Source organism: Aegilops tauschii, chromosome 2 (genome assembly GCF_002575655.3).
Source record: "Aegilops tauschii subsp. strangulata cultivar AL8/78 chromosome 2, Aet v6.0, whole genome shotgun sequence".
Lineage (NCBI taxonomy): Eukaryota > Viridiplantae > Streptophyta > Magnoliopsida > Poales > Poaceae > Aegilops > Aegilops tauschii.
In genome coordinates, this window is record NC_053036.3 from 114,309,794 (window position 1) to 114,320,323 (window position 10,530).

Consider the following 10,530-nt stretch of genomic DNA (forward strand, 5'->3'; position numbering starts at 1 on the left):
AGTTAACTACTAATTTCATTCATTTAACTTCACCTAATTAACCTACTGTACCAGCAGCACTACTAACCTAATTAACCTAGTAAAACCCTACTGCCCTAACTAAAAAACATCTAATTAACATCTACTAGTACCACTACTGCCCTAACCTAATTAACACCTACTAGTACCACTATATATACTACTAGCAGCACTGTTGCAGCATTTTCTTCATTTTGTTCGTTTTAAAAAAACATCTATGAAAACAAAAACCGTAATTAAACCCTACTGCCCTAACTAAAATTTTGCTCTAAACCCTACTGCCCTAGTTAAACCCTACTGCCCTAACTAAATTTTTGCTCTAAACTAATTTTTTCTCTAACCTAGCCAACCTACTTTACCTAGCTAGTTAACCTAATGAACCAAATTAACCTAGCTAGTTCACTTAGTTACTTAACCTAGCCAATTCCTAGGGTTCATAACTAAATTCACCTAAGTAAATTAACCTAGAGAGGAGTGGTGGTGGCTTACAGAGAGGAGGGCGTCGAGGGTGGCTCAAGGGAACGGTTGCGGGGAGGTGCTCGGGGGAGACGGTGGCGCAGAGGGTGGCTCCGGTGGCGTCTACGGCGGCTCCGGTGACAGCGAGGGAGGCATGGGCAGCGAGGAGCGGACGAGGGTGGCTCTGGGGGCATAGAGGGTGCGCGGCTCCGGTGGTGGTGATGGCGCGCGGCTCCGGTGACGGCGTCGGAGGCAGGGCGGCGAGGGAGAGGTAGGGAGACGCGAGAAAAATGAGAAACTGGGGGAAAGGAGGGACGCCTGCGCAGGGGCAAGTCAAACTTAGTAGTAGCGCTTTTCCCCAACAAGTGCTATAGCGGTTTTTGAAGGAACGCGCTGCTGCTATAGATAAGTTAGCTATAGCGCTTTCGTGAAAACGCGCTGCTGCTATTGCTTTCATTTGTTCTTTTTCTTTAATTTTCCTTTTCTTTTTTTCTTTCCTTTTCCTTTTCTTAGTTGCAGCACTGTCGCCTTAAAACGCACTGCTACTATTTTGTTAGCAGTAGCGCTGTTCTTAGAAGGGCGCTACCAGTATACCAAGCCTGGCGGCAATGGTGTAATAATTATAGTAGTAGCGCTTTTTATGAGGGACACGCTACTGCTATTCATGTAGCAGTAGCGTGCTTTTTCATCCCGTGCTACTGTTAGATAGCAGTAGTGCTTTGTTTGAACAAGCGTTTCTGATAAGTCTCTATGTATAAGCTTTTCCCCAGTAGTGGGAGTGGGAGAGGGGTAGAGGTCATGAAGGGAGAAGGTCCAGGTCGATTGAAAGGCAGTGCCTAGAAGAGAGGCGTAGTAGTTCGATAAGATGTTAGATTTGGCGTCGTGCAAGAAGAATTCTGAACCATTTGAGACCAGGACATTGATTTTGTTATTACGAACGCGAGCGGAGGCAGAGGCATGAAAATAACATGACTTTTCATCGCCTTCCAAAGCAGTACATACTTTTCCTCTCTACATCCAATAGAGCACCTCTCTAAGAGAATGTTGGAGAACTCGGATGACAACCCGACGGAGGGCAAGTTCGGGCGTGGAGAGGAAGCGGTCTTCTTCGATTAGGTCCAGGATGGAGATAACGGTTTTACAATTATGTTCACGAGTGAGAAGGGGGATCGTGAGGCGTCTCCTTTTTTTTTAAATCAGCGCGTGAACATTTTAGGGTAGCAACCAGAGAGAGCGCGTGATTCGAGTGCAGTTGGGCCCCGTCCCAAGCATGAGCGATAACCAATTGACAATCCGGCCTTCAGGCCCATCTTGCTTCAAAGCGAAAAAGCGCAGGACGCGGGATATTAGTATCAATCGAGATGAGGAGGGGGACATGATCAGAGACAAAGTGAGTTAGAGAGGCAATAATGGTGTTAGGGAAGAGGAGAACCCAGTCAACGTTGACGAAGACTATCAATTTTCTCAAGAGTGGGTTGGTCCCTCTTACTAGACCATGTAAAGCGGCGATCCAGGAGAGGGAGCTCAATGTGAGCATTGGAGTGAATGAAGGCGTTAAACATATCAGCTTTGGATTGGCGAAAATTTGGAGTGTTTTTGTCATACGCATGGCGAAGGAGGTTGAAATCCCCTAAAATAAGCCACGGGGTGGCCGGCGAGGGCGCGAAGCTAGCGAGCTCCTGGAGGAAGAGATGTTTTAGGGCGTGGTTAGCGGGGGCGTAGATGTTAGTAACTGCAAGTTGTTGATGGGAGGCGAGGCAAGAGACTATGGACATTTGAGAGTAGGCACCAGAGTTTGTAGAAATAATAGGAAAGTGGGAGGAGGAGAAGGCGGAGAGCATACCATCTGCCGAGCCAATGGCTGGTAAAGTGTGCAGCAGGTTTAGATGGTGAGGGAGAAACGTTTTTTGTTTGAAAGCATTGAATGTGCAGAGTTTGGTTTCCTGCAGAAAACATGCATCGGGGTGGATGGATAGAAGTTCATATAGCATATCAGAACACTTCTGAGGTTGACCGAGGCCACGCACATTCCAACAACAAAAAATGAACTTAAGCTTGTTGATGATATACAACAAAGGCACCAGTAACAAACTAAGGGAAGTTGCGCGAGAAAAGTAAACTACGTGTGCCTTACAAGAGGATCGATAGAGATGCAACCTAAACACCGACGAAACCTAACACAGGACGAAGGCAACACATGATCGAAATCATTACCATATGGGCAGGTAAGGCCTAAACAGAGTGAGACGAAGCAGTCGCGGCGAGCGGCTGACGTCGAGGGGTAGCAGATGGCGATCATGGAGCAGGGGAGGACAACCCCGCAACCTCTCCAGGCTCAGCACTGAAGGAAATATGCCCTAGAGGCAATAATAAAGTTATTATTTATTTCCTTATTTCATGATAAATGTTTATTATTCATGCTAGAATTGTATTAACCGGAAACTTGATACATGTGTGAATACATAAACAAACAGAGTGTCACTAGTATGCCTCTACTTGACTAGCTCGTTGAATCAAAGATGGTTAAGTTTCCTAGCCATAGACATGAGTTGTCATTTGATTAACGGGATCACATCATTAGAGAATGATGTGATTGACTTGACCCATTTCGTTGGCTTAGCACTTAATCATTTAGTATGTTGCTATTGCTTTCTTAATGACTTATACATGTTCCTATGACTATGAGATTATGCAACTCCCGAATACTGGAGGAACACTTTGTGTGCTACCAAACGTCACAACGTAACTGGGTGATTATAAAGGTGCTCTACAGGTGTCTCCGATGGTACTTGTTGAGTTGGCATAGATCAAGATTAGGATTTGTCACTCTGATTGTCGGAGAGGTATCTCTGGGCCCTCTCGGTAATGCACATCACTATAAGCCTTGCAAGCATTGTAACTAATGAGTTAGTTGCGAGATCATGCATTAAGGAACGAGTAAAGAGACTTGTCGGTAACAAGATTGAACTAGGTATGATGACACCGACGGTCGAATCTCGGGAAAGTAACATACCGATGACAAAGGGAACAACGTATGTTGTTATGCGGTTTGACCGATAAAGATCTTTGTAGAATATGTAGGAGCCAATATGAGCATCCAGGTTCCGCTATTGCTTATTGACCAGAGACGTGTCTCGGTCATGTCTACATAGTTCTTGAACCCGTAAGGTCCGCACGCTTAACGTTCGGTGACGCTTTGTATTATGAGTTTATTTGTTTTGATGTACCGAAGGTAGTTCAGAGTCCCGGATGAGATCGGGTCATGACGAGGAGTCTCGAAATGGTTGAGACGTAAAGATCGATATATTGGACGACTATATTCGGACATCGGAAAGGTTCCGAGTGATTCTGATATTTTTCGGAGTACCGGAGAGTTACGGGAATTCGCCGGTGAGTATATGGGCCTTATTGGGCTTTAGGGGAAAGAGAGATGGGAGGCTGCGCCCTCCCAAGGCCTAGTCCGAACTTGACTAGGGGAGGGGCGGCGCCCCCTCCTTCCTTCTCTTCTCTTTTCCCTTTCCTTCTCTCCTACTCCTACTACATGGAAGGGGGGAATCCTACTCCCGGTGGGAGTAGGACTCCTCCAGGGTGCGCCATAGCTAGGCCGGCCCTCCCCCCTCCTCCACTCCTTTATATGCGTGGCCAGGGGGCACCCCATAGACACAACAATTGATCATTGATCTCTTAGCCGTGTGTGGTGCCCCCCTCCACCATAATCCACCTCGGTCATATCGTAGCGGTGCTTAGGCGAAGCCCTGCGTCGGTAGCAACATCATCACCGTCATCACGCCGTCGTGCTGACGGAACTCTCCCGTGAAGCTCTGCTGGATCGGAGTTCGTGGACGTCATCGAGCTGAACGTGTGCTCAACTCGGAGGTGCCGTACGTTCGGTACTTGGATCGGTCGGATTGTGAAGACGTACGACTACATCAACCGTGTAGTCATAACGCTTCCGCTTTCGGTCTACGAGGGTACGTGGACAACACTCTCCCCTCTCGTTGCTATGCATCACCATGATCTTGCGTGTGGGTAGGGAAAATTTTGAAATTACTACGTTCCCCAATAGTGGCATCCGAGCCAGGTTTATGCGTAGATGTTATATGCACGAGTAGAACACAAGTGAGTTGTGCGCGATACAAGTCATACTGGTTACCAGCATGTCATACTTTGATTCGGTGGTATTGTTGGATGAAGCGGCCCGAACCGACATTACGCGTACGCTTACGCGAGACTGGTTCTACCGACGTGCTTCGCACACAGGTGGCTGGCGGGTGTCAGTTTCTCCAACTTTAGTTGAATCAAGTGTGGCTATGCCCGGTCCTTGTGAAGGTTAAAATAGCACTAACTTGACGAAATATCGTTGTGGTTTTGATGCATAGGTAAGAACGGTTCTTGACCAGCCCATAGCAGCCACGTAAAACATGCAACAACAAAGTAGAGGATGTCTAACTTGTTTTTGCAGGGCATGTTGTGATGTGATATGGTCAAGGCATGATGCTATAGTTTATTGTATGAGATGATCATGTTTTGTAACGGAGTTATCGACAACTGGCAGGAGCCATATGGTTGTCGCTTTATTGTATGCAATGCAATCGCCCTGTAATTTCTTTACTTTATCACTAAGCGGTAACGATAGTCATAGTAGCAATAGTTGGCGAGACGATAACGATGCTTCAATGGAGATCAAGGTGTCAAGCCGGTGACGATGGTGATCATGATGGTGCTTTGGAGATGGAGATCAAAGGCAGAAGATGATGATGGCCATATCATATCACTTATATTGATTGCATGTGATGTTTATGCTTTATGCATCTTATTCTGCTTTGATTGACGGTAGCATTATAAGATGATCTCTCACTAAATTTCAAAGTACAAGTGTTCTCCCTGAGTATGCACCGTTGCCAAAGTTCGTCGTGCCGAGACACCACATGATGATCGGGTGTGATAAGCTCTACGTTCATATACAACGGGTGCAAGCCAGTTTTGCACACGCAGAAATACTCGGGTTAAACTTGACGAGCCTAACATATGCAGATATGGCCTCAGAACACTGAGACCGAAAGGTCGAGCGTGAATCATATAGTAGATATGATCAACATAGTGATGTTCACCATTGAAAACTACTCCGTCTCACGTGATGATCGGACATGGTTTAGTTGATATGGATCACGTGATCACTTAGATGATTAGAGGGATGTCTATCTAAGTGGGAGTTCTTAAGTAATATGCTTAATTGAACTTTAATTTATCATGAACTTAGTCCTGGTAGTATTAGCATATCTATGTTATAGATCAATAGCTCGCGTTTAGCTCCCCTGTTTTATTTTGATATGTTCCTAGAGAAAACCAAGTTGAAAGATGTTAGTAGCAATGATGCGGATTGGATCTGTGATCTGAGGATTATGCTCATTGCTGCACAGAAGAATTATGTCCTTGATGCACCGCTAGGTGACAGACCGATTGCAGGAGCAGATGCAGACGTTATGAACGTTTGGCAAGCTCGATATGATGACTACTTGATAGTTTAGTGCACCATGCTTTACGGCTTAGAATCGGGGCTTCAAAGACGTTTTGAACGCCACGGAGCATATGAGATGTTCCAAGAGTTGAAATTAGTATTTCAGACTCATGCCCGTGTCAAAAGGTATGAGACTTTTGACAAGTACTTTGCCTACAAGATGGAGGAGAATTGCTCAGCTAGTGAGCATGTGCTCAGAATGTCTGAGTACTATAATCACTTGAATCAAGTGGGAGTTATTCTTCTAGATAAGATAGTGATTGACAGAGTTCTCTAGTCACTATCACCAGGTTACTGGAACTTCGTGATGAACTATAATATGAAAGGGATAACGAAAATGATTCCCAAGCTCTTCGTGATACTGAAATCGACGAAGGTAGAAATCAAGAAGAGCATCAAGTGTTGATGGTTGACAAGACCACTAGTTTCAAGAAAAGGGCAAAGGGAAGAAGGGGAACTTCAAGAAGAACAACAAGCAAGTTGCTGCTCAAGTGAAGAAGCCCAAGTCTGGACCTAACCCTGAGACTAAGAGCTTCTACTACAAAGGGACTGGTCACTGGAAGCAGAACTGCCCCAAGTATTTGGCGGATAAGAAGGATGGCAAAGTGAACAAAGGTATATTTGATATACATGTTATTGATGTGTACTTTACTAGTGTTTATAGCAAGCCCTCAGTATTTGATACTAGTTCAGTTGCTAAGATTAGTAACTCGAAACGGGAGTTGCAGAATGAACAGAAACTAGTTAAGGGCAAGGTGACGATGTGTGTTGGAAGTAGTTCCAAGATTGATATGATCATCATCGCACACTCCCTGAACTTTCGGGATTAGTGTTGAACCTTAATAAGTGTTATTTGGTGTTTGCGTTGAGCATGAATATGATTTGATCATGTTTATTGCAATACTATTATTCATTTAAGTTAGAGAATAATTGGTGTTCTGTTTACATGAATAAAACCTTCTATGGTCATACACCCAATGAAAATGGTTTGTAGGATCTCGATCGTAGTGATACACATATTCATAATATTGAAGCCAAAAGATGCAAAGTTAATAATTGTAATGCAACTTATTTGTGGCACTACCGTTTAGGTCATATTGGTGTAAAGCGCATGAAGAAACTCCATGCTGATGGGATTTTGGAATCACTTAATGCTTGCGAACCATGTCTTATGGGCAAGATGACTAAGACGCCGTTCTCCGGAACAATGGAGTGAGCAACTGACTTATTGGAAATAATACATACTGATGTATGCAATCCGATGAGTGTTGAGGCTCGCGGCGGGTATCATTATTTTCTGACCTTCACAGATGATTTGAGCAGATATGGGTATATCTACTTGATGAAACATAAGTCTGAAACATTTGAAAAGTTCATATAATTTCAGAGTGAAGTGGAAAATCATCGGAACAAGAAAATAAAGTTTCTACGATCTGATCGTGGAGAAGAATATTTGAGTTACGCGTTTTGTCTTCATTTAAAACAAATCGGAATAGTTTCGCAACTCACGCCACCTGGAACACCACAGCGTAATGGTGTGTCCGAACATCGTAACCGTACTTTATTAGATATGGTGCAATCTATGATGTCTCTTACCGATTTACCACTATCGTTTTGGGGTTATGCATTAGAGACAGCTGCATTCACGTTAAATAGGGCACCATCTAAATCCGTTGAGATGAAAACATATGAACTGTGGTTTGGCAAGAAACCAAAGTTGTCGTTTCTTAAAGTTTGGGGTTGTGATGCTTATGTGAAAAAGTTTCATCTTGATAAGCTCAAACCTAAATTGGAGAAATGTGTCTTCATAGGATACCCAAAGGAGACAGTTGGGTACACCTTCTATCACAGATCTGAAGGCAAGACATTCGTTGCTAAGAATGGATCCTTTCTAGAGAAGGAGTTTCTCTCGAAAGATGTGAGTGGGAGGAAAGTAGAACTTGATGAGGAACACTTTGTGTGCTACCAAACGTCACAACATAACTGGGTGATTATAAAGGTGCTCTACAGGTGTCTCCGATGGTACTTGTTGAGTTGGCATAGATCAAGATTATGATTTGTCACTCCAATTGTCGGAGAGGTATCTCTGGGCCCTCTCGGTAATGCACATCACTATAAGCCTTGCAAGCATTGTAACTAATGAGTTAGTTGCGGGATGATGCATTACGGAACGAGTAAAGAGACTTGCTGGTAACGAGATTGAACTAGGTATGATGATACCGACGATCGAATCTCGGGAAGTAACATACCGATGACAAAGGGAACAACGTATGTTGTTATGCAGTTTGACCGATAAAGATCTTCGTAGAATATGTAGGAGCCAATATGAGCATCCAGGTTCCGCTAGTGGTTATTGACCGGAGACGTGTCTCGGTCATGTCTACATAGTTCTCGAACCCGTAGGGTCCGCACGCTTAACGTTCGGTGACGATTTGTATTATCCTGGGACCTGTGGGTTATGGGCCCACCATGTGGGTTGAAAGTAGAAAGGGGGGTTGGCATCTTGCACGGTCATGATAGCAAGGCATGTCAGAGGATAGCCTGCCAGTTATGATGGCAACAACATTGGTACCAAGGGCGAGGGACGAAGAGAACCATTTTCCTGCTCGTTGCACGAGGCGGACCAATAGGCAAGGTTCTCGTCCATCGGTGGCTACCGGAATGTCATCAGCAATAGTAACAGGGTCTTATTGACAGATTAGTACACCGAGGTGTTTACCTAAGCAGGGAATTATCACTACTTAATTAAATCAGATTACAAGAAAGGTTAAACAAAACAAAGGAAATATGATTATCAGATTAAACAGAACAATGGAAAGGAAAAATGTGTTTAAACACATATTTCAGGGGTATATCCTTCCCAAGGACAAGCAAGGCATGATATCTGTTGACAAGATATAATGTAGAAAACCCTTTAGGTAAGGGAGAGAAAGTTCATGACATTACCCATACAACGGTGTTTGGATAATTGAGCAGGAAACATTTAGCATTGGGCTTCAAATGTTCCTGTTGAAAATCGGAGTACCATAGACATGCTTCGAGATAGCATTGACATGGTCAACAGGTGAAGACCAGACTTTGGAAACAAAAAGAATCCATCAGGAACAACTTATAGAATAAGTCTTACAATTTCCTCACGGAAGAATGACTAACCTTGCCAAAAAGGAAACTATAACAATAGGTCCTCCGGCCAGGTGTGCTAGGCATGACATCACCTTACCGGGTCATATAAAGACCAATGTTATAACTCTTGGAAATATGTTCCAACCATCATATCTGACCGAGATTCAGATCTGATTGGTGTCAGGATACCTCAGACTCAGGATCCTGAGATAAAAAGGTGCGACACGAATTAACAAGAAGACATCATAAGATTCTCGGGAAATGAATTACGAAAGCGAGTTCTGAAACAAAAGTTCATTAGTAAACCAAGGAGAGGATGAGGAGGTGGCTGATGGACTCAGCGACAAATCATCGAGATTTCCAAAGGATGGATTTCCACAATGATGTGAACCAGGTGGTAACACCTATCAGATCAAACGATATAATGATGTATGCTCGAGGAAAACATACACAATTAAACATTGGTTGAAAGGGGCACCCGAAATATGGGCTGGGTTGCACGACCAATGTCAGAATGGTGATCCAATAATCAATAGTCTAAGAATGAACGGCCGACCATTAACTTCAATGCAACAGGGTTGCTTGAATTACGGAGTCCAAGCAGCATCGTTCACTTGTCGATATTCCCGGTTAGGCAATACGGGGATCAAGAAAGAATGATGCTTGTGAGAAGTATCATTACACCAAGAATTCTTAAGAGGTGGAGCAATCCTCACAACATCCTTGACATAAAAGACAACAATACTTCAAGGTAGAACATAACATAATTCGGATAACAAGGAACTCAAGGTATAACACAAAACAAGAACAAGTTTTGTGTTGGAGGGAATGCAAGAATGTTGTCAATGTTAATACCAATCATCGAGGGGAAAGGATGGTATTTCTCATCAAGAATTCGATAGATATCTTGGAAGACCACAGAATGCTGATGATGATCCTGACACATTTGTCAAGAGGTTTCGAGAAGATGTAACTGATCGGCGATGACATCAAGTCAACGGAATGATGAAGCAAAAAGGTTATTGGAATCATGGGTACGACACAAACTCGAAAGCAAGCTTGTTGTTCAAGGACAAACGATATAACGAGGAAGATCGATTATAAGATTAGCTCACCATCAAAATTTGTGCTCCGGGAAGGTCCAGGTAGCACAGTTAAAATCGGCACGATAATGACATAGCCGAGCAGGCTAGGAATGACTTGAAGGATTATTAAACTCGTAAGCAACAAAAATTACTTAGAGTTATTGAATCGGAGTGCGGAATTGATTCACTTATCGGTGTCCTTGAGGGGTTCTAACAACTCAGAACCCGTTGGAAAAATGGAATCGGCAAGAATATTAGTTGATGAAGAACTCATAAGAAGTTAAGTAGTTCCTTGGCATTCTCGAGATACCAGGGGGGTAATACTCGACG